This window comes from Pan paniscus, chromosome 12 (assembly GCF_029289425.2).
Source record: "Pan paniscus chromosome 12, NHGRI_mPanPan1-v2.0_pri, whole genome shotgun sequence".
Classification (NCBI taxonomy): Eukaryota; Metazoa; Chordata; class Mammalia; order Primates; family Hominidae; genus Pan; species Pan paniscus.
Window position 1 is genome coordinate 61,437,303 of NC_073261.2, and position 13,962 is coordinate 61,451,264.

Below are 13,962 nucleotides of genomic sequence, written 5' to 3' on the forward strand. Positions count from 1 at the left end.
GAGGTGCTTGCTGAAGGCAAAGGGAATACAGAGTGGGTAGTAGAAGAAGGTAGTTATCAATACCAGCTACGACCACGTGACCAGTTGCAGAAACGAGAACTGTAATTGTCATGAGTATTTCCTCCTTATTGTGTTAAGAACGTGTTTGTGCATGTATACACTTGTACTAAGAAAATATCTTCATTTTATTTCCTTTCTTTTTCCTTTATCATGTGACATGAAATTTATTGACTTCACATCTGCATTTAAGTGTTGTTAACTTTATGTAATAGCATTTAAGGATTAGTGTGTTTCCAGTTGTAAAAGAATAGCTGTATTATGTTAGACATAATTATGACCGTATTATTGTCTTTATTTGGAGGATAAGTATGATTTCAGGAGGTGTTTATGGGTTCAAGTTGACAAAGGGTGGACTCATGATGGTTAATATTAAGTGTCAACTTGATTGGATTGAAGGATGTAAAGTATTGTTTCTGGGTGTACCTGAGTGTTTCTGAGTGTTGCCAGAGGAGATTAACATTTGAGTCAGTGGACAGGAGAAGAAGACTCACCCTCAGTGTGGGTGGTATCATCCAATAGGCTTTCAGCACGGCTACAAAAAGCAGGCAGAAAGCATATTAATCTTAAATTTCATATATGCTTTTATGGTGTTGATACTACTTATGATGCCTAAATGTACAATTCTGTACATTTGTGCAAAAATGTACAAAAACTGGCAAGCTTTCAAGAAAATGACATTCAGTACTATGTCTGGTGATGTCAAAGTTTTATATTTGTAAATATATTACAAATATATCAAAAAAAAAAAAAGAAAGAAAAGAAGAAGCAGGCAGCAGAAGGTGGAAGGAGCTAACCTGCCGAGTCTTCCGGCCTTCATCTTTTCTCATGCTGGGTGCTTCCTGCCTTCGAACATCAGACTCCACGATTTTTGGCTTTTGGACTCTTGGACTTAGACCATTGGTTTGCCAGGGGCTCTCAGGTCTTAGGCCACAGACTGAAGTCTGCACCGTCACCTTCCCAACTTTTGAGGTTTTGGGACTCAGACTGAGCCACTGCTGGCTTCCTTGCTCCTCAGCTTATAGATGTCCTGTTGTGGGACTTCACTTTGTGATCATGTGAGTCAATTCTCCTTAACAAACTCCTTTTCTTTCTTTCTTTCTTTCTTTTTTTTTTTTTTTTTTGAGATGGAGTTTCACTCTTGTTGCTGAGGCTGGAGTGCAGTGGCACGATCTTGGCTCACTGCAACCTCTGCCTTCTGGTTTCAAGCGATTCTCCTGCCTCAGCCTCCTGAGTAGCTGGGATTACAGGTGCCTGCCACCAAACCCGGCTAATTTTTCTATTTTTAGTAGAGATGGGGTTTCACCATGTTGGCCAGGCTGGTCTCAAACTCCTGACCTCGTGATCCACCCGCCTCAGCCTCCCGAAGTGCTGGGATTACAGGTGTGAGCCATTGTGCCTGGCCCAACAAACTCCTTTTTATATCTAGATATATCCCATTAGTTCTGTCCTTCTAGAGAACCCTGACTAATACACTTCCTCATGATCCATAATTTGTACCTTACCTTCTGGGGCTTTCGGGGACTTGAGTCTAGTTATAAATCTAGGAAAGAGAGAGGTGGTGGGGATGGGTTCTGCAGAGGATTATTACAGGATCTTTAGACAAGGGGGAACCAGTCCTCTCAGATGATGGAAGGGTTGCTTCTATTAGCAAAGAAGATTCAGCAGAACTTGGGGTTCAAGTTCCCAGCTTTACTGGAATCTCCCCGTATATCCCCTTCCAGTTCTCAGGGCCCCTCTCCTTCCCAATCAGTACCCTTAGTTTAACAAAAGAGGTACTACATGGCTGCAAATTCAATTTGCCTTGTAATTCAGCCACCCACAAAATTAGACTTTGGATTTAGTTTCCCTGTGGCTACAGGAGATTAGCGTTTCTTTAAGTAGTCATTGGAGCTTCCAGATTCTTAATGTGAGCCTTGAGCTGGAAATTTGAAGTCCTGAGCTCATCATTTTCTTTCCTTATATTCTCCAGCCCAATGAGAAGCATGTCCTCCTTATTTTCATTAAAAGGAACTACAGCATCAAATGCTTAGTAACCTAGAGCCTAACTTTCTATAAAACTTGATTACATTTCTCTAAAGGTAATAATTTTACATTACTGTCTTGTCATTGCAGGCCATAAAGTATCAGTGCCCTCTTTACCTCTGGAAATAGGCTCATTAATGCCTGTAAATCTAATCAGATCAGAAAATCAATTCTAGATAAGCCAGAACGAATTCAAAGAAATCATCCTAAGATTCTGCTCCTCTGGAACTACTCTGAGTACTGGATTTTTTTTTAAAGTGCCATAATTGACCTTTCGTGAGAGAATTCTCCCAGTTGAGTTTAAATTCACAGAGAGCAGGCTCCAGACACCCACCACAGACTGAGTGTCCTCTGGCAAGGCTGATCCAAGACGGCCTTCACTTTGTTTATCCTCCTTCCCTCAGAACATCTTGTTTCTCCTGTAGGCTTTGACAAAATACTTGAGTCTAAATTCTATAAATACAGGGTACTGAGAAGATGGTTTTGCCTGGGAACATTTTTTAAAGCCCCAAGTGTTAATAGGTGGTGTTGTAATTATCTCCTGTGTCCTATTAATTTCTGAGGTCCTGAAAGAACCATACTTATTCTTAGGAGAGATGTCTGATCTTGAAGTTACTGAAGAAACCCCAAATTTATCCAGGTATCGAGGACCTCTCTGAAGGACTCTGAGCAGAATTTAACATTCAGGAGTGATTTCTTTAAATTTTAATTTTATTTAAGAAATTTGGCTCTTCCTATTCTCCATGATGGTGCAGGATCAAGGTGAAAAGAAGATCCCCACTTGGGAACTTCACATCCACAAACTTGCCTCAATATCTGTGTGGGGAGGGTAGAGACAGACTGACCTGAGCAGCTCACAGGCCAGACCCCTGTGTTTTCCAAAGCCAAGTACAGCATCAGATCCTTCAGCATCAGGAGAAATGAAGAGATTGCTGTCCACTGCATACTCTGAGGGGCCAAGGCAGAAACAATCCTGGAGAAAGGTCTAAAGGTGCAGGAATATGAGTTAAGAAAAGAAAAAAATAATCCCTCAGGTACTAGAAACTTTGGTTTTGGGATCCAGAAACACACCGATATAGGTATCAAATATGACTCAAGCACTGGTATCTATGACCTGGACTTCAATGTGGTGCTGGATAGGTGAGGTTTTAGCATCGCAGACAAGAAGTGTGGGACAGACTGCACTGGGGACAAACAGAGTCAGCAAAGAGGAGGCCATGTGCTGGTTCCAGCGGAAGTGTGATAGGATTATTCTTCCTGGTAAAAAAGTTCCCGTTTCTACCCAAAAGGCCAATACAAAGTTTTCAGTGGGGAAGCGGGGGGAAAGGAAAAGAAATATAAACTGTAATTCATAGGGCAAGATATATATATATGTGTGTGTGTGTGTGTGTGTGTGTGTGTGTGTGTATAACTTTCAGGCAAGGTCTCACTCTCACCCAGGCTGGAGTGCAGTGATGCAATCTTGGCTCACTGCAACCTCAGCCTCCTGGGCTCAAGTGATCCTTCCACCTCAGCCTCCTGAGTAGCTGGGACTACAGTCGCACACCACCACGCCTGGCTAATTTTTTTTGTATTTTTTTTTTTAGATGGGGTTTTGCCATGTTACCCAGGCTGGTCTCGAACTCCTGGGCTCAAGTGATCCACCCGCCTCGGTCTCCCAAAGTGCTGAGATTATAGGCGTGAGCCACCATGCCTGGCCGATAATTTTATTTTGGACTCTAGTTCCCATTAAACATTAACTTAAAAATTTTGGACTTTGGGTTCATTGGACTGAATTTAAAAAGTTAATTTTTAGGACTTTAATTTTCCTTGGGCATTTGATAGCAGCAGGGATGTTTATATTCAAATTTGGGCCCTCTCTATTTGTTAGAATTTTATTATTGGAGCATCTTTTTGTTGTCATTTAATTCATTGCAGAACCAATGATGGGCAGCATTAGATAGTGCAGCTGGATGTAATTTTAGATGAAAAACAGAATAAGCTTTGGTACAACTTGACCTTAGAGCATGTGGCAAATTGTATTTTATGAAATTGGCCTTTGGTGAAATAAGCCAGACACAAAAGGACAAGCACTGTATGATTTCACTTTTATGAGGTACCTAGAATAGCGAAACTCCTAGAGACAAAAAGTAGAGTGGGGTTGCCAGGGGCTGGAGCCGGGGGGAATAGGGAGTTACTGCTGCATGGGTACAGAGTTCAACTTGGGCAGGTGAAATTCTGGAGAGAGAGAGAGAGAGAGTGGTGATGGTGCACAGCAATGCAAATGTACTAAATGCTACTGCAGTGTGCAGGTAGAAATAGTTAAAATGGTAACTTTCATGAAGATTTCACCACAATTTTAAAAAGGAAAACAATAGCCACAACAATATTTCCAGTCCCACGTGCTCTTCCAAAACCTTGCCACTCTCCCATTAGGAGTAAGAGTCTCTGTTCCTAATAGAGGACAGTAGCAGTGATACTGTGTGGATTCTGAGACCCAGTCATGAAAGATGACGTGGCTCCTGCCTGGTTCTCTCTTCATTTCAACATGGACCTTTGGAGCCCTGAGCCAAGCTGAAGCCACCCTGCAGGAAGACCATGTGGGACGGTTACATAGCGATAGAGAGAGCTGCCCAAGGAGCCCCGCTGTGCGAGTCTTCCTGGTTCACGTGCCAGGCGTGCGAGTGAGGAAGGCATCACACTGACTGCAGCCCTGGCCGCTGACAGAGAGACCCCAAGTGAGAACTGCCTGCCGAGCCCAGTCAACCCCACAGCTGTGAGAGACAATAATCATAGATTCTTTTTCTGACACTAAATTTGGTGTAGTTTATTATACAGCAATAGACAACTGGAACACAGCCCATTTAATTTTCGTTTTAAGACAGGATCCTGCTCTGTCACCCAGAGTGCAGTGGTGCAATCACATTTCACTGCAGCTTTGATCCCTTGGGCTCAAGCAACTCTCCCACCTCAGCCTCCTGAGAAGCTGGAACTACAGGCACGTGCCACCATGCCTGGCTAATTTAAAAACTTCTTTTGTAGAGATGAGGTCTTGCTATGTTACCCAAGCTGGTCTCAAGCTCCTGGGCTCAAGAGATCCACCTGCCTCAGCTTCCCAAAGTGCTGGAGTCACAGGCATGAGCCACCAGGCCCAGCCCCATTTAACTAATGTTTTCATCTAACACATTCATTTTTATGGTCGTCTGACCCCAAGAGCCTTCTTGGGGTAAAGTGGATGCTGCCTGCCAGCAGTCCCAGGAGGATACTCCAAGGCCGTTCAGTGTCAGAAGGTGGGAGCAACACCTCCTAGGTCGTTTGCCATTTCTTCTTTCCTGAGGGGGGCTGCCACATCCTTGGCTGGTGGCACACTTGATAGAGGACTCCAATGCATTGGGAGAACAAACAGCTGGAGGCTGTTATGGGGACGCTTGTTCCCCACTTCTTATGTTTCCTGTGGAAACTTTTACCTAGAACTCTACTACTGGCCTTTCTCCCCACCTCCCTCAATCTTCTTCTCAGAAGTGACATCTGGTAGGTGAGTCTGAGAGAACGATCTGGGCATGCTGGCCCAACCCCTTCCTCCCTTCTTTTGAGATGGGCTATGCTCTGGTTGACGTCTCTGCTGTACAGTACAAAGCATTCGCCCAGCTGGGCCTGGGACTGGGGACTGCCTAATTCGTAAGTTAAGCCTGTATAAGCCCAGTTGGCTGAACACCTTAGCCTTGTTATTTTAACAACTTCAGAGATAATAAAAGTGATATTGTAATTTCCATCTGCCAAGCTCCTGTGTCTATCTCAGAATAGCTGAAAACTCAGGAGGGTGGAAAAAAGGATGTAAATTCTTTGTCTTTGCTCTAGCCTCTCTCTGCCTTTCATTATCTCCTTTTCAGTCACTTGTCAAATCTGGCTTTAAAGTCATTTGTGGACTTCTCATAGGCCACTACTGCATCGCATAGGTAGTCCTCAACTTTAATGATTGTGCTTTAAAACGATCTAAGCACCCTTTTCACACTCTACACTGACACTTCTAAACTGAGTGTTACATGTCAAATTCAGGCTGTCAAGCATCAGCTGGCAAAAACGAACATTCCCAGCTATCCCACAGCAGAGTTGCTTACCAGCCAGCTGCTGTGTTCTACGGTTTCATCACTTTCGTTGGCATGGCAGTTTGGGGACAATTATTTAAATACTTTATTAAATTTGCAGTGATTGTTTTATTAAAAAAAAGTAAAGTGGAAAAATGAAAATATTCATCCTGGTGACAAAAAGAATGAAGACCTCATAAAACTTGATGCAGTTGAGGCAAAGATGGAGATCATTAGGCATGCTGAATGTTAGGGATGGAACCTTGATTTGGGTGTTTGTTTTATTTATAAGGGGTGACTTTTGTGTTTAACCGTGACAAGGAAGAATAAAGTGAACAAAATATATAGAACATAATGTATAGTCAGGGTTCTCCAGAGAATCAGAGCCAACAAGATATGTATCCTGAGACAGCAGCAGAGACTTATTTTAAGGAATTAGCTCATGTGATTGTGAGAGCCAGCAAGTCCAAAATCTGCAGTCCAGTCTGAAGGCCACCAGGCTGGAGACCCAGGAAAGAACCAGTGTTGCATTTCAAATCTAAAGGCCACCTATTGACAGAATTCCTTCTAACTCAGTGGAGGTCAGTGATTTGTTTTACTCAGGCCTCAACTGATTGGATGAGGCTCACCCACATCACTCAGGGCAATCTGTTTTCCTCAAAGTCCACCGACTTGGCCGGGCATGATGGCTCAAGCCTGTAATCCCAGCATTTTGGGAAGCCAAGGCAGGTGGATCATTTGAGGTCAGGAGTTTGAGAGCAGCCTGGCCAACATGGTGAAACGTTGTTTCTAGTGAAAATACAAAAATTAGCCCGGTGTCGTGGTGCATGCCTGTAATCCCAGCTACTCAGGAGGCTGGGGCATGAAAATCACTTGAACCCAGGAGGTGGAGGTTGCAGTGAGCCGAGATTGCACCACTGCACTCCAGTCTGGGTGACAGAGCGAGAGTTCATTAAAAAAAAAAAAAAGTCCAATTACTTAAATGTTAATCTCATCCAAAACACCCTCACAGAAATATGCAGAAAATCTTCCATCACATACATATCTGGGCATTATGGCCCAGCCAAGTTGACACACAAATTAACCACCACATATGGTGGAAATAGAGCTTCAAAATGATGTTCCAAAGGCAAGCAATATTATACTTTTAAAATCTCTGGGAATATACCCCTTTTGTATATTATTTTGAAATCCTTGGAAATACACAATTTTTTTATACTTCAGTATAGTTTTAAGGAGCAGAAAATTAAGGGACTGCCTATAAACTCCTTGAGGAAAGGTGTTATGTCTTTATAACAGGAATGAGATTGGCAGCAAACAACTGTATACCTGACTAACAGTGGCCTGAACAAATAACGACATAATTTTCTCATCTTATGAGAAGGCTGGAGGTAAGTGGCTGCTTGTATTGGTTCAGAAGCTCAGTGGTGTTGGGACTGACACCACTGTGATTCTCTTTGCCTTTCCCCCATGGTTTCAAAATGATGGCTGTATCCACGTTCAAGGAAGGAAGAAGAAAGTGCTGCAGTTCCATTTTATTGGGAAAGCATATGCTTTCCCAGAAACCTCACCAGATTATGCTTATATCTCATTGGCTAGAACCATGTCACATGGCCACCCCTAGCTGCAAGGGAGGCTGGGTAAGCAAGTATTTATTTGGCCATATTACTGCTTTGAACAAACTTAAGATTCTATTAGGAAGAGACAAGTGAGATAGATTTTGAATAGATGGTAAATCATGTCTGCTATAATCCTATATATCTTTTATTCTTGATGCCTGCTCAAGACTTAGGATACAACTTCTATCAATAGAAGGTACTCAATAAATATTTATTAATTAAAAAGGTAGAAAAATAAGCAAAACTTGATTTTTTTCTCTCATTCCCTGCGAGATTCTTTCATCAGTTGGCAATACTGAATTTTTTTTTTCTATTTTCCATATAATTGCTCACCATTCTATTGGATAACATTAGGTTTATTATTAGATAATAAACACCAACTGTCATTTATTGCATGTTTACTAAGTACCAGACACTAATTTATGTACCTTATGTATATTAACTTTAATCTTTAACATAATCCTGGGAGGTAAGTAGTATTACTGTCCTATATCATAGATAAGGAGACTGAGGCACAGAGAGATTAAGTAACTATAACTTGTTCCAGATCACACAGCTGGAAAGTGGCAGAACTGGGTTAGGAATAGAGTTGGTAGACTTAGCAAATAAAAATTACAAGATGTCCAGTTAATTTTATATTTTCGATAAACAGGTTTTTTTTTTTTTTTTTTTTTGAGACGGAGTCTCGCTCTGTTGCCAGGCTGGAGTGCAGTGGGGCAATCTCGGCTCACTGCAACCTCTGCCTCCTGGGGTCAAGCAATTCTGCCTCAGCCTCCTGAGTAGCTAGGACTACAGGAGCGTGCCACCATGCCCAGCTAATTTTTGTATTTTTTTTTTTTTGGTTGAGACGGGGTTTCACCGTGTTAGCCAGGATGGTTTTGATCTCTTGACCTCATGATCCGCCCGCCTGGGCCTCCCAAAGTGCTGGGATTACAGGCATGAACCACTGTGCCCAGCCCGATAAACAGTTTTTTAGTATAAATATGTTCCATGCAATATTTGGAACCTACTTATGCAAAAACATTATTCGTTGTTTATCTGAAATTTGCATTTAACTGGATATCTTGTATTTCATCTGGTAACCCTAGTTAAGAACCCAGGCAGTGTGACTTCAGAGCCTGTACTCTAAATCACAACTTCATACTCCCTTTCGTAACGTATGAGTTTAATCTTTATCAATTACAACTTATAATTATCCTTTGTATTTACTTGTTTGCTTATTTAGTACCCATGCCCCTCACTATAATATAAGCTCCATGAGGGAAGGGAGCTATTTGTCTAGTTCATTGCTGAATCTTCTGTGGCTGGAACAGTGCCTGGTACAGAGTAGATGCCCAATAACTTCTTATTAAAGAAATGAAGATGATGTCCTTTTTAGTAGCATGATCTGATTTGAATGTGGAAGGCTAGCTATGGAAAGGTTTTATTACTATCTGCCACATACTGCAGTATCTCCTTATGGCACCCTCCCCTGCAATACATTTTGTTGCAGTCAAGAGCGGCCATGTACTTGCTTTGGTCAATGAATTGTGAATGGAAGTGATTTGTGTCTTTAAAAGCTGGTACATGACACATGATGTGCTTCTTCTCCTGCCATCTGGTTGGCAACATTCAGATGAAAGCTACTCCATCATCTTGAATCCTGGAGTGAAGATGAGATGGGGAAGAACTAAGCTGACCTTTGATGAACAGACGGCATGAGTGTAAAATGAACCTTTATTGTAAGTCAGTGAGGCTGGCGGGGGCATGTTAATGACTGTGGCATGCCCTTGACTGATTATATTCTTCACTGACATGCTGCCTAGCATGCAGAGGCCATGCGACCCTTGGGGAGGCTCCCACTTGCCTTGGAAAAGCAGCTCCTCCTCTTCTCAAATGTAATAATGGAAACCTTACATGGGTGGATCCAGGGGTAAAGCTCTTTGTGGTGTATAGCAACAGAATGTTAAGTCAAAGTGGTTGTCAACAAAGTTTATCGAACAGCAGCCATATTTTTTATAATGAACACTGGTTTGCCTGGAACCTTGAAGTAACCATGAATTTTTCCTAAACCCTAATACTATCAGAAAGAAGCAAATCACCCAACAATAAGATCAGTAACTAAAACCAACAAATCCCAAAGGCATCTCACAGTGCTGGCATATGTCTCTGCCATAGCTCATGCTCATAAACTGCAATGAGCCAACCCTGGCATCATGAAGGACCCCGATTTTAAAAATGGATAAGGAAGTTCTGAAAGCCTGGGCAACATAGTGAGACCATTCTCTTAAAAAAAAAAAAAAATTAGCCAGGCATGGTTGGTCATGCATCTGTAGTTCCAGCTACTTGGGAGACTGAGGCAGGAGGATTACTTGAGCCCAGGAAGTCAAGATTGCAGTCAGCCATGATTGCACCACTGCACTCCAGCCTGGGCAATAGAGTGAGACCCTGTTTCTGAAAAAAAAAAAAAAAAAAAAAAAAAAAGTTCTGGAGATACGTGCTAGTGATGACTCACACTAATGTGAATGTACTTAATGCCACAGAAGCGTACACTTAAAAATGGTTAGTGTTCTGTGTATTGTGCTATATAAATAAACACAAAATGGTGAATCACTTGCTTTGTTTGTCTGATGTGTTATTCTTGATGGGCTACTTAAGACTTATTGGTTGCAAGTTACAGAACCAGTGAGAACTAGTTTGAACAAAAAAAGGTAAATTGTAAGGATCCTGGGTTGTATCTCACCGAACCCCAGGGCAGGAAGGCTAAGAGGTCTCAGGAAGGACTAGAATTAGGAACTGGAAGGCCACTTGGACTCTACCTGGTCTTGGCTTTTCTCTGTAATTCGACTTCGTCTTCATTCTCATTGCAGCCTAGTTTCTCTCTTCCTGGTCCCCCGGGTGGAAAATACTTGCTGCTTTCTCCTTAGCTCCAAGTTTACTCAACATGTTACACTCCCATGTTGAGAAGAACGCATGCTCTCTCACTCCTAACCGCATATTCCCAGGAAAGCGAGGCTGATTGGCATGTCCCGGGTCAGCTGGCCTCCCTGGGGGTACAAACATGGCGGATTCCGAGAGAGGAGTGACTGGGCATGAGCATCAAACAGTGCCTTAATATTTGGGAACATTCATCACACTCAACCAGATCATGTTCTTCTCTGAAGCTCTTGGCACAGAGTTCCATTCCGTTTGACGAGCATAAAAAGATACACAGTGATATGAATTGCATTGTTAGTAGACAAGTCAGGATCCCTTCCTCTCCTCCTGTATGGCCAAATTCTCCATTTTCACAGCGACGGGAGATGTGGGTCCTTTCTGTAGTGTTTTGTCTCCAGTCCAGTCCTCCTTTGGGCTCCGGCTCTGAAGGGAGCACAATGCATGCTCTGTGTTTGACCACAAGTGCTCGATAAGGCCTTGGCCGACAGCCCAACTGCTTGCCCCACTTCCTCTGGGTCCCACAGACCCCACAAGGTACTGGAAGACTTTCTTGTAGTAAAGGGAGCCCTTTCCATTTTGCCTTTGTTGTATGCGACTCCCTGTTTGTCAGTTTTTGGCCAATGAGATAATCTCTTTGGCTCCCTCATAGGGCTTTGTTTTCTAACCCTCCAGAGGCCCCTACTCTCGATGCATCCTTCAATGCCTCTCACTTGCCAGGAGATTGCAGAGATGCGTTTATCCAGAGTCAAGTCTAACAGGTATAAATTTGCTTCACAACATTCAGGTATGAGAAATGTCATATTTCTCCTTTTTAAAAAATTTTGTACCATCCAACTGTGAGCACCTGCCTGCCAACTGATGGGAAGCCCAGTGTAGCCCCATCCCTGGAGCAGGCCTCCATCTCCATGGAACCAGAGTCTGTGAGGAACCTGATCCTAGGTGCAGGCAAACAGCCAACCGTGCAGTTGCTCCCCAGCCCCAGCTGCCCTGGCTCACAGGGAACCTCCCCATGGGCCTTAAGGTCCCTGGGGCACTGCAGGGGGTGTGTGCAGGTCTCTGCCTCTGTGGCACTCTTCCTCCCCTAGGTCCCCTATCTCTAGAGTCTCTGTCTCCCCTTCGGACAGGTCATACCCACTCATTAATCTTTAGCCTTACCTCATCCCTCTGCAACGTTTGAGACTGGGCTTTAAAAAACATTTATTGTCCCATGAGGCAAGTGAAGCTCCTACTAACGTGACATAGCACAGTGGGGGAGGGGACAGAGGTAGGTACTAATGATTCCCCTTGTTGGCCTTGAAAACCAGACACCACTGACTTCTTCATCAGAAGCTGCCACACCCACTGATTTGCAACACCTCCCAGTTTCCTACCCCAGCAAGGAGAGGAAGGCATCCACCCAGATCCCATCATCGTCTTGGAACAGGAAGACCCCACTACAGCGCCTCATCCCCAGAGGTTGTGCCAACAGCAGCAGTGTCAGGTGGAAGACCCCCTTGCTATGCAGCTTCCTATGGGAAATGGTGATCACAGGAATTTTTTGACAAAAAGAATGCAATGTTAACTAAGTTATTTTATTTTTAAAAATTTATTGTGGTAAGAAAACAACATAAGATCTACCCCAAAAAATTTTTAAGTGTACAATACATTATTGTTAAACACATTTTTTTTTTTTTTTTTTGAGACAGAATCTTGCTCTGTCACCCAGGCTGGAGTGCAGTGGTGCAACCTCGGCTCACTGTAAACTTTGCCTCCCAGGTTCAAGCAATTCTCCTGCCTCAGCCTGCCAAGTAGCTGGGATTACAGGCACATACCACCACGCCCAGCTAACTTTTTAATATTTTTAGTAGAGACGGGGTTTCACCATGTTGGCCAGGCTGGTTTCAAACTCTTGACCTCATGTGATCCACCTGCCTTGGCCTCCCGAAGTGTTAGGATTACAGGCGTGAGCCACCGCACCCAGCCGGTCAATTTTATAAAATACGTTATTTAACACATAAATAAATGAGAAGCATTACCCTGGGTACGGCCTTCCCCAGGAGATAAAAGACTTGAATTTTCGGTTTCCATTACAACCTCAAGTTCCAACTCCTCTACATTGTAAGCCCATAGAGGTCAGCATCCCCTGTTTTAATCATCTCTGTCCTCCTCACACCCAGGCATGACAGACCTCCGTAGTAATTTGGCGAATTAATCTCTTTTGGTTCCTGATTCTTCATTTGAGCCCTCACATGAAGATAACAGATAAAATCTTCGCCTGACATTTCCTTCTGGACCTGCAAAGAGAAAGCACTTGTGATATTTTGCATCTGAAATGAGGCTGAAGTTAACTCCCAGGACAGTTGTGTAAACAAATAGTCTGGGAATGTCTATTAGCCCTCAGGGACTGGGAATTCACTCCTGAATCACCCTGCTGTGCCTAGACAGGTTGGGAACTGAGGCCAGCATCCATTGATTCATCAGCATTTCCTCCAAGAGTAAGAACCACCATCTGAACTTTCACTCTCCAAACATTTGTTATAGAGACTTAGCAACATTTTTACTTAAAATTTGCTATGTGATGCAGGCTCAAGAATTGGTAGCTTAAAAAAGAAAAGAAAAAAATGTGCTATATGAATCAAAACATTCTATTATAATCTGCTCTCCAGCAACCTTCCAGGTCCTAGTGGAAGGGTGGAGGATGTGCGACAGGCACATCTCAGCTCTCCTCCTGGTAGAAGCGCTTCTCATGTCTATGTTGTTCTGCCATATTGGGAAGATGTCTTGTAAGAAAGTTGAAAAGCCTATGAATAAAGCAATTGAGACTAAGAGGCCTAAACAACCCCCATAAATTAGAAGAAAAGTTGAGGCCGGGTGTGGTGGCTCATGCCTGTAATCCCAGCACTTTAGGAACCCAAGGTGGGTGGATCACCTGAGGTCAGGAGTTCGAGACCAGCCTTACCAACATGGTAAAACCCCGTCTCTACTAAAAATACAAAAATTAGCCAGGCATGATGGCGGGTGCCTGTAATCCCAGCTACACAGGAGGCTGAGGCAGCAGAATCGCTTGAACCCGGGAGGCGGAGTTTGCAGAGAGCAGAGATTGCGCCATTGCATTCCAGCCTGGGCAACAAGAGCAAAACTCCATCACACACACACACACACACACAAAAGAAAGAAAAAGAAAAATGTTGAATGTGATCAAGTGTATTGTGAGAGGCAAAATCATATGTGATATGAACATAGGCATGCACATGTCCTGTGTACGTGCAATTCTTTCTGTGCACTCTATGCATTCACTGTGG

At 43.3% G+C, this 13,962-nt stretch overlaps 1 pseudogene; it reads left to right on the forward strand.

Moving 5' to 3' along the window:
• Positions 1–292: 292 nt before the first annotated feature.
• Positions 293–10,357, forward strand: LOC129397159 (large ribosomal subunit protein uL5-like; annotated as a pseudogene).
• The last annotated feature ends 3,605 nt before the right edge of the window (positions 10,358–13,962 follow it).